Below are 18,200 nucleotides of genomic sequence, written 5' to 3'. Positions count from 1 at the left end.
TAAGACACAAAGAATTGGAAGAGATGGAACGGCTGTCATCTCTTTGGATAGAAAATCAAACAAAAAGCAAGTTTGCTTACGATAGAAGCAAAAGCATTAGCAATATTTTATTACGACTTACGTATTATAATTTATACTTAACTATAATTTTTACTTAATTATAAAATACGTAAGTATTTTATTACGACTATTTTATTTAATATAATAATTTTTTTACGAATAAAATACGTATTTTATCCGTAAAAAATACTTTTTTAGTATTAAAAAATACTAAAAATACTTTATTATAATATAATATTATTTTTATTACGTATTTTAATCGTTATAAAATACGTAAGTATTTTATAACGATTAAAATTACCCGATTATTTATTGTGTTTGGTAATTAGCATTAGCATTAGTAGAGGCATTTGATGCAAGAAAGCAAGCTTATGCAGCATCAGCCAAAAAAAAAAAAAAAAAACCCACTTCCACGTCACCCCTCTGTTCGTTCAAAATAATGTTTTGATTTCTTTATTTACTTTATTTCTGTCCCAGCATAGCATACAAAACAAAGTAATGTTTTGGTTCCAAATGTGTGTTCAATCTTGGGTGGTCGGCACCTAACCCTACTTTTCCCATAGGGCCTGTTGTTTATATTGCACGATTTTGCATTGCACGAGGGTTTCTAGGAACGCAACTATCGTGCTATACGAGGACAGACTGTACGCTGAAAGACTGTAGACTCGGCGACAATGACAATTTATTCTCACTAGATGTTACCTCATTATATACGAATGTAAACGTTGAATACACATTAGATATTATTTGGGATATGTTAAATAAAAACTCGACACCGATTAATTATACGAAGCTACCTATTAAGGAAATTTTTCACTTAATTAAACTGTTAGTTGAGGCCAACTACATCACCTTTCGAGACAAGGTATACAAACAAATTTTTGGATTACCAATGGGTTTGAGCCTGAGTGGCTTAATGTCAGAGATCTATCTCTCAACGATTGAGCAGATACATTTGACACCTTTTCGAACCCGTATCACATACTATGGGAGGTATTTAGATGATGTTCTAGTTATTACCGATAGTAATACTATCCAAGACATTTTACATTCGTTTAATAATATTCATTCTAGACTCAAATTTACATTGGAAAGGGAGGATACGGATACTAAGTCATTAAACTTTCTAAATTTCACGCTTACCCGGGACTCGAATAGAATACAATTTAGCATCTATCGAAAGCCTACAAACACCGGTATGCTTCTACATTATAATAGCTATCACCCGTTCACCTACAAAAGATCGATTATCTTTAATCAATTTCTTAATGCCTATAAATATTCAACGACGGAATCTGCTTTGGACTCAGAAATACAAATATTAACTAGCAGATTCTTAAACAGGGGTTATTCCATTACCACAATAAACCGAATTAGGGTACAAGCTAAGGATAGGATACAAAATACTACACCAATCAACAATAGTAACATCAAAAAATACTTTATTTCTGTCCCATATGTTGAACAGTGGCACAAACAGCTTAACAGATTCTTTAAAGATACCGAATTTAAAATTGTAGCTAGGCCAATACGGAAGTTACACACTATATTGAACAATCGCTCGGTTCTTTCAGCGTTCGCAACACAAATTAATGATCTGGTATACAACATTTCTTGCGGTGATTGCGACTCGTCTTATCAGGGTTCGACCCGATTTTCTCTTAATATTCGTGTAAATCAACATGAAGCCTCAGTTCGTGCTTCTCGTTCAGCAGCGTCAGAATTAGCCTTTCATGCCATTAACGAAAAACATACTTTTTTATTTAACGAAGCCAAAATACTTAACGTTCAACGTAATTATACTCGACTATTAATTGCAGAAACCGTTGAAATTAAATTACACGAGAATTCTGTTAATGTTCGGCGGCCATATTTAATCTCCGATTCGTGGACCTTTACGCGCATGCGCGAAGACAAATAATCTCTATTTAAGTAACAGGTTTAACCCGATTCGGTAATTTTCATTCCTGTGATCACGACATACGGTCGAAAAGCGTTGTCAGCTTCAGGAAGGAAAATCGTTTTGAATATTTGAATATTTTCGTTTGATTCTTTTAATTGCGTTAATTTGATTTTAATTGTTTTAAATTGATTTGTATTGTGTTAAATTGATTATTTAATTATTTATTTTTTACTCTAATGTACCGGTAAGTTTGCCGATTTTTTCGTTTTTTCCGTTTTAATTTCTGGAGGGTATCATACGGAAGGGTTCTACGCACTATATTGAGGTATACTCCTCTTATTATTTTACTAATATTATTATCAACGTAGAACATATGGAGTAGCACAGCTCTGATTCATACTATCTAATTTACTCGGATAAATAATCATCTGTTGTTTCGCGGAAGTGAGTTATCCACATTTTTCCATATATTTTCCCTATCTCTGTTTACATGGTCACAGTACCTGAATATCCAAATGACACTGACATTTTAGACAGTTTCAAAAAAAAAAAAAAAAAAAAAAGAAACAATTCAAATTTAAGAACTAGTGACAATACCGATGACGAGAGAAGGAAAACGAGGACAACGAAGGTATTAAACCTTCTAAGCATGAATTGTTGGCATTTGGTGAAAATGAATTTAGAAAATTGTCAATTAGGTTACAGTTAAATGCAATTCGTGGATTTCGGGGGTACCTATTTGAAAAGATGGTTTCGGAAGAATTGAAGAATTTAGCATTAGCATTAGTAGAGACATTTGATGCAAGAAAGCAAACTTATGCAGCATCAGCCAAAAAAAAAATAAAATAAAATAACCACTTCCACTTCACCCCTCTGTTCGTTCGAAATACCTGTCCAGCTGAGCCTTAAACTTATTTTGGCTATCAACTACCATGACAAGGGATGGAAGTCTGTTCCACCAACCAACCAACCACCCGCTGGCTAAAGGCAAATTTCCTCATGTCTATCCTACATCTGTCTTTCCTCAATTAGAATTAATGCCCTCTCAGGTGATTATTCTGAGCGAGAGGAAGAATCCCATCAGCACTGAGCATGCTCAAACCATTCAAGGCTTTATACACCTCTATCAGATCACCTCGCCGGTGCCTAGTCTCCAGACACTGTAATTTGCAAAACTTAAGCCTTTCTTCATAAGGCACCCCTTTGTTCTATTCACTAATCTTGTTGTCCTTCTCTGTACTCTTTCCAGCATCTCTACATCCTTCTTGAAATGAGGCCTCCAGACCTGTATACAGTACTCTAGGTGTGGCCTGACCATTGCATTATACAAGGGAATAATCACCTCCTTATCCCTGCTAGAAAAATTCCTATATATCATTGACAATACACCATGAGCTACTCTTGAAGCCCGTCTGCACTGCTCAGAAAACTTCATATCTGCCTGCACAACCACCCCCAGGTCCCTTTCATTCTCTACCACTGTCAGTGTAGTATCACAGAGTTGATACGTTGCTCTGGGGTTGCTGTTTCCCATATGTAGTACTTTATATTTGTCAATGTTAAACTTCATTTGCCACCTCTCAGCCCATCTGCTCAACCTTTCCAGATCCTGTTGCAGTAGCATAGTATCAGTAGTGTCCTTGACAACCCTGCCAACCTTCGTATCGTCTGCAAACTTGGACATTAAGCTTGATATACCATCATCAATATCATTTATAAATACAGAAAACAATAATGGACCCAATACTGTACCCCGAGGGACTCCACTAATAACATTAGTCCAAATGAGCAGTGTCCATTGATTACCACTCTCTGTCTTCTCCCCCTCAACCACCCCTTTATCCATAGCAGCAATTTGCCTCCAATGCCACACTGCTCCAATTTGTGCAGCAGTCTTCCATGTGCAACAGTATCAAAAGCCTTTCTAAGATCCAAGTATATAATATCAAAGTTATTCCCTGCATCCAGTTCTTTTGTGACTGCATCATAGTATCCAATCAAATTGGTCAGGCAAGACTTCCCCTTAACAAAACCATGCTGTGTCCGAGCTATAACTGAAGTCTTGTCTAAATGATCCTGCAGTGCTTCTTTAACCAGTGCCTCCTTTAATTTTCCTGGAACAGAAGTTAAGCTCACAGGTCTATAATTACTTGTGTCAGCCTTTGATCCTCCTTTGTGAATTGGGGTCACATTTGCACATTTCCAGTCTATGGGTACCTCCCCTGAGTCCAAGGAAGCTCTCATAATTATGGCTAAGGATTTGCTTACTTCCTTTGCTGCCTCCTTTAATATAACTGGACAGATTCCATCCACCCCGGGTGCCTTTCTTGTGTTTATCTTCAACAATTTCTCCTCCACTTTACTCCCAGTTATTTCAAGATTCTGTAGCTTACTGCTAGAGTTGAATACACCTCTGGCATTCCCCTCGCTGAATAACTCTCCATGTGTGAATGTCGATGCAAAATATTCATTTAGTTTGTTAGCTACCTGAGCAGGATCATCAACAGTTGACCCATCGATATCAAGTGGACCAATCTGATTCATCCCCTTCCTTCTAGAGTTTACATAAGTAAAGAACTCTTTGCTGTTTTTCTTTGCATCCCTTGCCAAAGATATCTCGTAATCTGCCTTCGTCTGCCTAACCTCCTTTGTAACTTGGTTACAGATCAACTTGTATCTATCATAGGCTTCTGTGTCACGTGTTCATTTGTATGTATCCGATGCATTTTTCTTCTCTGCCATATGTCTCATTAGTTCATCTGACATCCACTTAGGCCTAAACCTTGAACAATATTTCTTAGTTGGTATAAATAAATAAATAAATAAATCTTTATTGTGAAGTAGATTTACAGCACAATATCCCATCACGGCGACGAACGCCAGGGGTTCACATATAGATAACTTAAGTACAAATTCAAATGGCTACAAAATATAGCGAAAATATAGCGTATGTAAAGCCTAGTAGTTTCCAAGATAAGTTCTTTGAATGCTTCCCATTTGGAATCCGCTGTTGGTAACATCATCAGTTGGTCCCACTGTACAGAATTTAAATACTGTCTCAGTCTATCGTAGTCGCCTTTAAGAAAGCAATAACCCTTCCCTTTACCCCTAATGGTAGTTACCTCTTTGAGTAAATCCCACTTCAGCACACTGTGATCACTGCCACCTAGTGGTTCATTTACCTGCAGATTCTTAATGCATGAAGAATCTCTACTGATAATCAAATCAAGAGTATTACTCCCTCTAGTTGCCTCCCGAACATGCTGATGCAGAAAACAATCATCCAATAAATCCACAAAAGCCTTGCTAGTGTGTGAGTGACCAGCCCCCAAATTCAGTCAATATCTGGGAAATTAAAATCCCCCATTATAAGACACTCTGATTTACTGGCCCACTCTATTTCCCTGTACAGTTTCTTATTATACTCATCAGAGTCATTAGGTCTATAGCACACTCCTGCTCCCAATTTTGATCTCCCAATGCTTATGTCACACCAAACTGACTCGACACTGCACGTCCAGCAATGTCGACTGGCTTCACTTCCTTGGATTTTATGTATTTCTTAACTAATAGCATAACCCCCTCCTCCCTTCCTATCCTGTCTATCCTTTCTGTAGACATTGTACTCCCCAAATTCCAGTTCTGCATTCCTTATATCTGTGTGAAATCCCCACAATATCTGCCTTTGATGTTTTGAGCAATACCTCAAATTCATCAAATTTATTTGATGGACGCTCTGAGTACGATACCAATTTCATCGAGTGAATGTGAACGAGGATTTACACAAATGAATCTGATTGTGAAACGTTGATGACAAAAACAGTTTCTTCACTACTGTTTCTTAAAATTGTATGCCCAACGCTGACCTGCTTCGATCCAGCAATATATGTCGATTTGTGGCTGCTTCGGAAACGTCATTCAGCAACCGACACACACAAAGAGGAAAAAAGAAGTCGGCAAAGGGTGTCGTATGAAAACTTAATAAAAATTTGGAATATTCTACAAAAACTTTATTATAAAATTATTTTTACTTATGTTATTTATTTTTACTTATTATTTTTAGGGGCCATAGTCTAACGAAGGACCTTTAAAATGTCACTCGGTTGTCTGTCTGTCACAGCATTGTATCTCTGGAACTACTCAACCTATTGACTAGAAATTTTGCATGGATTTGCACATCAAGTGGTCCAACATAACGGCATGTTGATCATTGTTGATAAAAATTTGTCTGAGAAATGGAGGGGGTTAAAATGTGGGGGGATAAAAATGCCGTCAACAACCTATAGCTACACCGTTGGAAAGAGCTCGACAAGTATGTTTAAAATATAATTTTAAAATTAAAAATGGCGGTGCCAGACAGGAAAATGTGAGTAATTTTCGTGTCCCCCTCTCTATTTCTGTTGCTAACGGAGCAAAAAATTTAAAAATTACATTAGCTATGCGTCATTCGATGCTTATCAAGAGAAAACTATTCCGATTGAAATCTATCATTTATAATTAAATGACAAATTATGTGTTAAAATTAAAAAAAACAATTTTTTATTGCATTTTGATAGCGCACTTCTTTGTGACTTCTTGGTGACAAAAAGGTTGCTAAATAGTTAGTTAATAATTCTATAAAGGTCATTTATAAATTTTGCGACCAGAAGTATTTTTAACAATTTTCAAAGCTGGAGTTGTCCCGACAAGGAGATACTCAGGGAGCCAGTGTTGAGGCATTGGTGTTGGAGAGGCACCTGCGTGGAGTCATGCACAGCCCTCACCTGCCAGCTTCTCCCCCGAGACTTTAATCACTTCTCCAGGAAGAAGTCGAAGTTGCTTCTCCCTCCCTTGGCATTCACAACAACTGGAAAAACTCAAATAAACAAAGTTTTCGTTGTTTCCTCAGTTTTAGGCCAAGCCAGGGTACTAGAAACTTTTTTCAGTTACCATAAAGCTCTCTATTTGAGATACTACACTAACGACCATTCGTGTCATTCTGAGTGCCCGGCACTCAGTAGTTGACCAATTTATTTACTTATTTTTCTATATATATACTTCAATAATTAATTTATACTTAATAAACTGTGTTAATATACTAAATTTGTTGTTCTTATTCCAAAAACATTACTACAAAAGTAACAATATCAGGAAAAAAAAAATTTAGAGTACTTTTCATATCCTTTTAATTTTAAATTTTTCCTGATAACAAAGAATGAGTACCGGCACCTATTTTTTTACAAAAAAAGCACTGTGAGTAAATAAATTTTAAAACAGAATTCACTGCACATATTTTGTAGAGAAATATTTTCAGTTTGTGTCCTATGTGAAGAAAGCCCTACAACTCTACAGAAAACAGATAATCAATGAAAAACCAGCTGTTTGTCATTGGCTATCTATATTTTGTAAACAAAATTTTAACTACAAAAATATGTGGGGGCCAAGTGCTCTTGTACTTAAAAGTTATTGTCGGTGAATCTATTGTCAGGGAGATGGGTAACATATTATGCAAAATTAATAGGTGGAATAGGACCAGGGTATGCCTGCCAGGTGCAAAAGTTGATGACGTTGTAGGGCAGATATCATCTTTTAAGGACACAAAGGGTGATATTGTAGTACATGTTGGCACTAATGACATTAAGAGTAGAAGATCTGCAGATTTACTTAACAAGTCAATATTGAAAAAAAAAGGTCACGAGTTAAGGTTAAATTTGAAAGTGTCTGCAATTCTGTCCAGACACGATAGGAGGGAGTATATGATGAGAGTCTTATCAATCAATTTGGTCCTGGGGAGACTGTGGGAGGCTCATGGCGTTGAATTTTTCTCAGCGTGGTCTGTGCTTGTTAGCAGGAGAGATTGCTTCTACAGGGATTGGATACATTTAAATAGAATGGGTGCAAGAATATTTGCTGATGCTATCGAGGCAGTGTTAGGTGGGTCAGAAAACTGCTAGCTTGGGGGGGGGGATTCACAGACTAAAAGATTAACTATAACCACAGGCAGAGGTGAAAATGATTCTTGCCCAGCTTCTATTAGAATGAGCAGCAGCCTAGAAAGCAAAGTGCTGGGGATTTCAGGGATTGGTGAGAGTCATCATGATAAGGCCTGACGTAGGCGAGTGGTCAGGAGCGTGAGTGCAGTAGCATGTGCTCTTTGAGAGGACTGGGGTTCAAGCCCGTGACTGCTATATATGATTGTTTGTATTTGCTGATTTACTGTAAACTCCACTGGCCTGGTGATCGTGCCAGAGTATAAATAAGAACATACACATCATGGAACAAGTAAATACATGGGCTGTGTTAGGGTAACTAAGAGTAAAAACAAGTGCATGTACTCTTGCAGGTACAACAATGCTAGGAGTTTAGTAAATAAATTTGATGAATTTGAAGTGCTGGTCAAGACATCAAAGGTAGATATTGCTGAGATATCCAAAACATGGTTACACACACAGAGATATAAGCAGCAGAATTGGAATATGAGGAGTACAATGTGTACAGAAGGATATACAGGATATGAAGGGAGGAGGGTTTATGCTGTTAGTTAAGAAACACATAAAATCTAAATGCACCCAACTGACATAGATGGACAGTGTAATGTTCAGTCAATTTGGTGCAACATAAGCACTGGGAAAGCAAAAATGAGAGTAGGTGTGTGTTATAGGCCTAGTGACTCTGATGAGTACAACAAACAATTGTACAGGGAAATAGAGTGAGCCAGTAAATCAGAATGTCTTATAATGGGGGATTTTAACTTCCCAGATACTGACTGGAACTTGTGGTTGGTCACTTGCACACTAGCATGTTCAAGAGGCAACCAGAAGGAGCAATACTCTTGATCTGATTATCAGCAGTGATTACATGTGCATTAAGAATTTGCAAATAAAGGAACCACTAGGTGGCAGTGATCACAATGTGCTAGTGTGGGATTTACTTAAAGATGCAACTACCATCAGGGATAAAGAGAAGGGATTTTTCTTTCGTAAAGGTAACTACAGTGGTCTCGAACAATTTTTCAATTCTATACAGTGGGACCAACTGATGTGTTACCAATGGCAAATTCTAAATGGGAAGCATTCAAGGAATTAATCTTGGAAGCTACTAGGCTTTTCATACCAACTAAGAAATACTGTTCAAAGTTTAGGCCTAAATGGATGTCAGATGAACTAATGAGACTAGTGGCAGAGAATAAAAATGCATGGGATACATTTAAATTATCAGGAGACCCAAAAGCCTATGGTAGATATGAGCTAGTCTGTAATCAGGTCACAAAGCAGGTTAGGCAAGCAAAAGCAGATTATAAGAAATATTTGGTAAAGGATGCAAAGAAAACAGCAAAGACTTCTTTACTTATGTAAACTCTAGAAGGAACGGGATGAATCGGGTTGGTCCGCTTGATATCCATAATCCTGCTCAGATAGCTGACAATCTAAAAGGGTATTTTGCATCTGCATTCACACATGAGGAATCTTGTAGGAAAGTGGAGAACAGAAGCTTATTAAACTCTAACAGGGAGCTTAATGTTTTGTAATAAATTAAAGCAAAGTGGAGGAGAAATTGTTGAGGGTAAACATAAGTAAGGCACCAGGGGGTCTATCCAGATTTATTAAAGGAAATAGGCAAACCCTTAGTCCTAATTATGAAAGCATCATTGGACTCAGGGGAGGTCCCCGCAGACTGAAGATATGCAAATGTATCCCCAAATCACAAACGGGATCAAGGGGTGACATGAGTAATTACAGATCTGTTAGTTTAACTTCTGTTCCAGGGAATATAATGGAGTCACTAGTTAAAGAAGCATTGCAGGATCATCTAGACAAGACTGCAGTAATAATTCAGATACAGCATGGGTTTGTTAAGGGGAAGTCTTGTCTGATCAATTTGATTGGATACTATGACGTGGTGACAAAGGAAATGGATGCAAAAATTAATAATTTTGATATTATACACTTAGATTTCAGGAAAGCTTTTGATACTGTTGCACATGGAAGACCGCTGTACAAATTGGAGCAGTATGGCATTAACAGCAAGTTGCTACAAAGGTTGAAAGGGTGGTTGAGTGGAAGATAACAGAGAGTGGTAATCAATCGACACTGCTCTTTGTGGACTAATGTTATTAGTTTCCCCCAAGGTTCAGTGTTGGGTCCATTGTTGATTTTTGTATTTATTAATGATATTGATGATGGTATATCAGGCTTAATGTCCAAGTTTGCAGACGATACGAAGGTTGGCAGGGTTGTTAATGGCAGTACGATGCTACAACAGGATCTAGAAAAGTTGAGCAGGTGAGCTGAGAAGTTGCAAAGTTGCAACTGAAGTTTAATATTGACAAATGTAAAGTACTGCATATGGGAAGTAGTAACCCCAGAGTAACGTATCAACTGTGTGGTATTACACTCAGGGTGGTAGAAATGAAAGAGACCTGTGGGTAATCGTGCAGTCAAATATGAAGTTTTCTGAGCAGTGCAGACAGGCTGCTGAGTCGTGGGGTTTTGTCAATGATATACAGGAATTTTGCTAGTAGGGATAAGGAGATGTTTAGTTAATAGTTTAAATAAATTAAAGCAAGAACAGGACAAACTTTTAGAGCATACGGATGCGTGAAATGGGATTTTTTTTTTTTTTGACTGATGCTGTATAAGCTTGCTTTCTTGCATCATATGCTAATGCTAAAGTGGGACACCTTCAAATATTTTGCAGAAATATTGCAAGAAAAAAATGCCACTGCCACTCTATGCGGGTTGCAATATTAATCAGCAGGAATTTTACTAAAACACTTGACCATGATAAAAATCTTATCATGGTCAAGTATTTAAGATGTCTTGACGATAAATAAACTCCTACACCAACCATTAATGAAATAGCTCTTTACTCTGACTAGAATTTACAAATAAAATAACATATTTACAATAAAATTAAAATAAAACAGCTATGATACACTATATAAGAATTAAAACTATAATAAAATCATTATAATAAAATTAAAATTACTTTCTAAAATAAACGGGATAAAAAGCGATAAAACCTGTAGCTTTCGGAAGCATCAGCTTCCTTCCTCAACAGTAATGAATCTTCTGGCAACACTTCCTTATATATAACAGACTCATGGTATTTCTCCATGTGGTTCTATCGGCGCATGGTCAGAACTGGAAGCGGAAATAGCTCGGGAGCGCAGAAAGCAAAACCGTTCATCCGTATTTAGGACAATAGTTTCACATAGGGGATGCAAATGCATACCCCTGTCCCTATTCATGGTATTGTTGTCGGGTGAACAGATTTGCAGACTCTCAAGCCATTTACGGTCCCAGAATCCATGCGCTCAATCTACAATAACCGCATCCTCTGGGGAGATTTGATGCTGCCTCTCCCAATAATGCTCGGCCACAGCAGCTTTTAGTGTGGTAAAAGCTCTAGTAGATAGAGCAATGTCACACTGTACTACTCCTGAGGATAAAGAATGTGAAATCAAACGGGTCACAGCAGACCTTAGAAAATGCGGATACCCCAAGAGGATCGTGGACAGATATAGCAAAGGAATAGTGTCCAACTATAGGGAACCGTTTATTCCTGTGGCTACCGCATACATTCCTTACTATCCGGGCCTTACTGAGCGGTTAACCAGAATTTTATGGGGTTTTAAAACACGCTGTGTGCAGCTTCCCGGCAGAGGTTGCACACAGTTGTGTCCCAGGTAAAAGATCCAATCGTAAAGGACCTTAGTAGTGTGGAGTTGTTTATAGAATAAAATGCCTGGATTGTGGTGAATGTTATGTGGGCGAAACAAAACGGCGGTTAAAGGATCGTCTGGAGGAGCATTTAAATGCCATAAAAACTGCTGATTATAATAAGTCTGCTGTGGCCGAGCATTATTTGGAGAGGCAGCATCAAATCTCCCCAGAGGATGCGGTTATTGTAGATCGAGCGCATGGATTCTGGGACCGTAAATGGCATGAGAGCCTGTGAATCTGTTCATCCGATAACATGAATAGGGACAGGGGTATGCGTTTGCATCCCCTATTTGATATTTGAAATTATTGTCGTAAGTATGGATGAACGGTTTTGCTTTCCGCGCTCCTGAGCTATTTCGCCTTCCAGTTCTGACCATGCGCCGATAGAACCACGTGGAGAAATACCGTGAGCCTGTTATATATAAGGAAGTGTTGCCAGAAGATTCATTACTGTTAAGGAAGGAAGCTGATTCTTCCGAAAGCTACAGGTTTTATTGCTTTTAATCCAGTTTATTTTAAAAAGTAATTTTAATTCTAATATAATGATTTTATTACAGTTTTAATTCTTATATAGTGTATCATAGCAGTTTTATTTTAATTTTATTGTAAATATGTTATTTTATTTGTAAATTCTAGTCAGAGTAAAGAGCTATTTCATTAATGGTTGGTGTATGAGCTTATTTATTGTCAAGACATGAATTTACCCAACCTAAGAGGCCTTTTCCAGGATAAGTATTTAAGATCTTCAATTCAAATTTTTAGCTGATGATGTCTATCATGTTGTTAAAAAGGGGTGCTATAACAGTAGTAAATAACAGGGTGGGTATCCTGCTTTACAGGATGTCTACAGTTATCCTTTTAGCATAGTTAGAGCCATCGACTTGTATCTTGGCTTTGCAACTGGTTAGCAGTAATGACAGAAAGCATAACAGCTCACTACAGATCTGATGATGACCTGTTATGCTTGAAGAAGCTGTTCAGGCACATCAACAATATCAAAAACTGCTTCAATGTCTACATAAATTATCACCATCTTGACTTTTGTATAGGAATCATCAAGGATTTTTGTTATCAATGCCAGGAGATTCTTATGTGTGCTCATAGAGTAGTTTTGATTTTTTGTGCTAATTATAAGACTATTTGCTTAGGAAGGCTCAGTACAGGTATATTTTCAATGAGTTTTAGGGACAGAAGCAAAGAGAGCACCAATGTCAACCAGAGATACTTTGCTTACTAGTGCAGCAAAGTCAGGTAATATAAAGTTCTTGCACGTTACAGTTTGTAGTGGGAGGAAGAGAGTATTTTTTTTTTTACTTGGCTTGGGCACAAAGAAACTAAACTATAGTCAATATGGGTAAATATGCACCTTGGCAGAGGATGGATTGCTTAGGTTCTCAACTGAAGAAGAAATTAACAGATTATTAAAATCTCATTAAATGTTTATTCTGTTTTTGCACCAAAGCAACTTAAGGCTAAGAGGTATCAGTATAATGTGTCTGTGAAGGTAATCTGATTAAATTTGTTTAAGACAGGTCTATAGCATATAGGCTAAAAAATTTTATTATATATAGTGGGAGGACACTTCATTAGCAGTACAGGATGCAAGCAGAGAGTTGACTGCTTAAATTAACTAGCATTTGCTAGAGTGATGGATGTTGATGGATTTAACTGAAACCCAAAGGGTGGGACTGACTCTTTCTGAACCACTTCCTCTGAATCTCATAATGAAGTTTATCACTTGTCTAGGTCTAACTGCTTCAGAAATTTACAAAACGTTTCCAAGTACAAAGTATTTCCAAAAGTATCACTGTAGTACAGTTTAATGGCCTTGTTTCAGCCTGATAAATTTGGTACAGGCCTTGAATACTATACTTGAACACTACATGAGCCAGGGGCATAGCAAGGTAGGCACAGAAGCAAAAGGAGCACCAATGTCAAGCATAGATATCTTGCTTACTAGAGCAGCAAACTCAGGTACTATAAAGTTCTTGCACATTACAGTTTGTGGTGGAAGGGAAGGAGTATTTTTTTTTTTTACTTGGCCTGAGCACCAAGATTCCTTGTGACAGCATTATTATAAGCACTGTAAAAATAAAATGATACCCACAGCAATCTTTAAGCCTAATTAGTATTAGTACAAGCCACAAGATGCAAAAGATAAGTCTTTGCTGCATCGACAAAAAAAACAACTTTTATCTATACAACCTATATCTTTTTTATCACATCCTTCCCACTGTCACAAGGTACTTATCCAGTTTCCCTTTAAACTTTATCACACTATCATCAACATTAATCACCCAGGAAGGAAATTTATTCCAGTGGTAAACAATGCTCTGACCAAATATAAACTTCCTGACATCCAATCTATCATAATTTAAGAAAAATGATGTGTGATGATTATCCATAAATTATTAATAAAACACTTTTATATCACATGAATAACTCAAAGTTAGTTTAGGTGCTTACAATCTAATTAGCCATATGGTACAAGGAAGCCCTGGGCTTTTGTTAATTATAGTAAATTGGATACAAAAGTGTTATTTTGAGGCCTTTGCTGGATCCTGTCATCAGAACCAATACATGAGCTGATAACAGCTCCTTACTCCATGGTTGTCAAATTAAGACTGCTGCATGAGCAGTCAAGCAGCAATCTTAGTTTAATTAACTTATATTAATAACTTATCTTGAATTATTCACATGATATGAAAGTGTGTGTGTGTGTGTGTGTGTGTGTGTGTGTGTGTGTGTGTGTGTGTGTGTGTGTGTGTGTGTGTGTGTGTGTGTGTGTGTGTTTAATGGTGCACAAGCTGCTGTGGCTATAGCGTGCCATGATATGAAAGTGTTTTATTACATAAAAAAAAATCAGTCTATTAGCATACTTATACGTATGTTAACCTTGATGTCTGCATATATCAAAACACGCAAGTCTCTTTCCTCATTTATGCTCTTCAGCTCTGCCCTGCCTACAGAGGTGCTCAAAAAATTGACCAAATTTCTGTGAAATTTGGCAGTATATCATACATTTCTTGTAATACCATTACCTAAGTGCATCATCCATCTTTATCAAGCTCTTTTAGATATCACATGCCATACATGATTGCATCACCCTATCAGCAGTATATACACAGCATATACACCAGCGTATATGCACAGTATTCTGTGCTGTTGCAATGGCCAAGTTTTTGCAATTAACCACGTAGGAAAAGTGTCGCTGCTGCATTGAATATAGAAGGATATTCTTCTCATTAAATAGCTAAAAGGATTCACTGTAATCAGTCAACAGTGGCACATTTATTACAAAAATTATCAGATACTGTCATTCTAAACAGAAAGAAAGTGGATGTCCATGAACGCAGCATGGACACTGGACATGCAGCATGTCCAGCAGCAGGACAGATTTCTGGACCATCTGTGTAACCAAAACAGAAAATCCTCATCAACAGATCTCAAAACAGCATGGGAGGAGGATACAGGAGTAAACGCAAGTACTGTTACAGTATGCAGATGCATTTTCTCATTGGGATTAGTAGCACATCACCCAAGAAAATGCCATTTTTGGTGCAAAAAATGAAAGTTTGGCATCTAAAGTGGGCAAAAGAGCATGCTAGTTGGTCTGAGAACCAGTGGAAAAAAAATCACTGCTTTCGTAGAATTTTTGTTATTTTCTCTTATGAATCAAAGTTCAATTTGCATGGTTCGGATGGCCAGCAGACTGTTAGACAAAGAAGAAGAGGAGAAGAATTTCATCCCAACTGTGTCATTGCCACAGTGAAACATTCTGTATCTCAAATAATATAGGGCTGTATTTCACATAGAGGAGTTGGTCATTTTGAATTTGTGAAGAGCAAAGTGAATGCTAAGGTGTACAAGGACATTCTTGAGCCAAAATTACTTCTCACAATCAGAGACCATTATAAGGATGTTGCCAATTGCATTTTTCAGGATGACTCTGCTCCATGTCACAGAACCAAAACCATAAATACAACTTCATAAAATTTGCAAAAGTTTTAAATTCATGAAACGTCACACTCTTGCTTAAATAAATGAAATTATTTCACAATCTTTACTGTCCACAGGTGCAAAAATAGTTGAAGGATATATCAATTTGCACAATAACATGGCCTGGGAACAGTCCATACCTCAATTCAGTTGAAAACTGTTGGAACAAAATGGGTGTTTCAGTAATGCAAAAGAAAACAAAAATACTTAGAGAGCTGCAGGAGACATTAATCCATGTTTTGTACCATGAAAATTTCCAGGAATACATTCGGAACCTTATCCAGTAGATGCCACGATGATGTGCAGTAGTCATCAAAGCAAGGAGTGGGCCAACAAAATATTATGAATTTTTGGTTATACAGCCACTCCCCGGCTTATGTAATACAGGCAGTTCTCGCTTTACGAGTTTTCACTTTACGAGTTCCTGGGTTTACAAGTTTTTTTACCCAAGTATCAAGTATAAAAAAATTGAAAATATGAACATTAATTGCAAAAAATGAATGTTAAACATTCATAATAATGTATTCCAAACCACGTGCATAGCTATACAATACAGTGTACCACACTTTACGATATTAATCGGTTCCAGAGACACCACCGTATCGTTAAAATATTGTAATGTGGTTGGTTGGGTTTTATTGGCGCATTAGCAACTAAGGCTATAATGTGGCAATGTAATGTGCACCCAATAACACATTGTTTTTTGATAATTTGTTTCAATATCTTGGAAGTTGAAATTTTCGCTGTATAACTAAGCTATTTATTTCTCTATAATTTCATTTTTAGGTCACAAGCTGACCTTAAGGCCTTATAAAAGGTCGTGAGCGTGTTTTGTAAATTGTATTAGTTACCAATTCAAATCATTAAAATGCACTACACTTTCTTCACTATCATATGTTCTGTTATAAGAATCAATTTTAAATGCCTTTGTGATATTTTTCTAAAGCACATTTCTGGAACTACCATAAAACAATAAAAACGATTTGCACCTTCCGCTTTATTGGGCTTTTCTGTTACTGCAATCAATTATAAACGGGTAGTTTGTTTATTGTTTGTTATTTGGTTTTTAGGAGCATTAGCAACTAAGGCCATATTGCTCCGGGGATATGCGGTGGTCATTCCCTGACCTTTCCGCATCCTCCATATTTGGTGGTCACAGGCTCGAACCCCGGTCTAATCAAGAAGCGTGTGCTACGCACTGCTGCTCCCGCCTACGGAGGCGCCTAATAAATGGTTAGTAAACTCAATCTTCTTGTATTTGCGAAAGTACTGATAGCTGGAATTGTGTGGTTTTTTACGTTATTATGGTGAAATGTGTTTTCCCTTTACTGAAATCTTCAATCGTATAAAAAACATAAATAAATCTTCGGAATCTTCTCTTCATTCCTTTTTTTTTTTAAGCTTCGTAAACTTGTTACTCCACGCGAATTGTGTTAGTTGAAATTTGTGTGTGCTATTAAAAAATGCTTATGCATGCAATCATGAAATTTCTAATTAAAAGAGAAGATTATCTTGGAAACAAACGCCTCTTGAAACATTTCTGAAGAAGACGATTCCTTGTGCAACAAACCAACGAGTACCGAGCCAATAATGAGTGATCAATGAGTGTGCATTTAGTCGATGATGACGAAGAATAAACATTCTTTAACATTTGTAAGTCGTAAATAATTTCTCTATTATTATAATTTGCTTGATTTTACAGGCTACGTTTTAATTTCTTTCGATAAATCAATCATTGTTTAAACGGCACCTCTGCAGCCAGGTGGGCAGGAGCAACAGTGCGTAACACACGCTTCTTGATTAGACCGGGGTTCGAGCCCGTGACCACCAAATACGGAGGATGCGTAAAGGTCAGAAAATGACCACCGCATATCCCCGGAGCAATATGGTCTTAGTTGCTAATGCTCCTAAAAACCAAAAAATAACAATAACAGTAACATTGTTTAAACATAAACTAATTAGCTAAGTAATTTCATTGTTGAGAACATAACCCCTATTTTTAACCTTATGTTTATGAGTAATAAATTCCCGTTTTACGAGTTTTCGCTTTATGAGCGCGTGCTGGGAACGAATTAACTCGTAAAGTCGAGAACTACCTGTACTCGACTTACGGAAATTTAACTCTACGTAAGTTTTTGCCGGTCAGAGCAAACTTAAAAAAAATCATGGAAACATATTTTGCATCCCGTAGGAATAAATGGAGGTATCGTGAAAACGGGTTGTAAACTCAATCTTATTGCATTTGCAATAATACCAATAACTGGAATTCTGTGGGTTTTTACATTATGGTATTATGGTGAAATGAGTTCCCCTTCACTGAAATCTTCAATCATATAAAAAAAGGTAAATAAATTTTCAGAATCTTTTGTTCCCACATTTGGGCACCACCCGAAATGTGGGAACAATATTCCATGGTAGAGCGGATTTGCGATTTATACAGAGTGAGCAGCTGTTTGGAAGAAAAGTAACGCCGAGAGCGAAAGAGAAAACCAAGTTTTTTTGATGCAGAGGAAGCAATATTTTTAATGTGCTTG

At 37.1% G+C, this 18,200-nt stretch overlaps 1 protein-coding gene across 1 annotated transcript in view; it reads right to left on the bottom strand.

Moving 5' to 3' along the window:
* The window catches only part of LOC150076751 (dynein intermediate chain 3, ciliary-like), a 115,092-nt gene that overhangs the window by 60,104 nt on the left and 36,788 nt on the right, over window positions 1-18,200 (bottom strand). The gene's annotated exons all lie outside the window — the stretch shown is intronic.

Source organism: Mastigoproctus giganteus, chromosome 12 (genome assembly GCF_048544385.1).
Source record: "Mastigoproctus giganteus isolate SK-2022 chromosome 12, ASM4854438v1, whole genome shotgun sequence".
NCBI classification, from domain to species: Eukaryota; Metazoa; Arthropoda; class Arachnida; order Uropygi; family Thelyphonidae; genus Mastigoproctus; species Mastigoproctus giganteus.
This window is presented reverse-complemented; position numbering and strand designations above follow the sequence as displayed.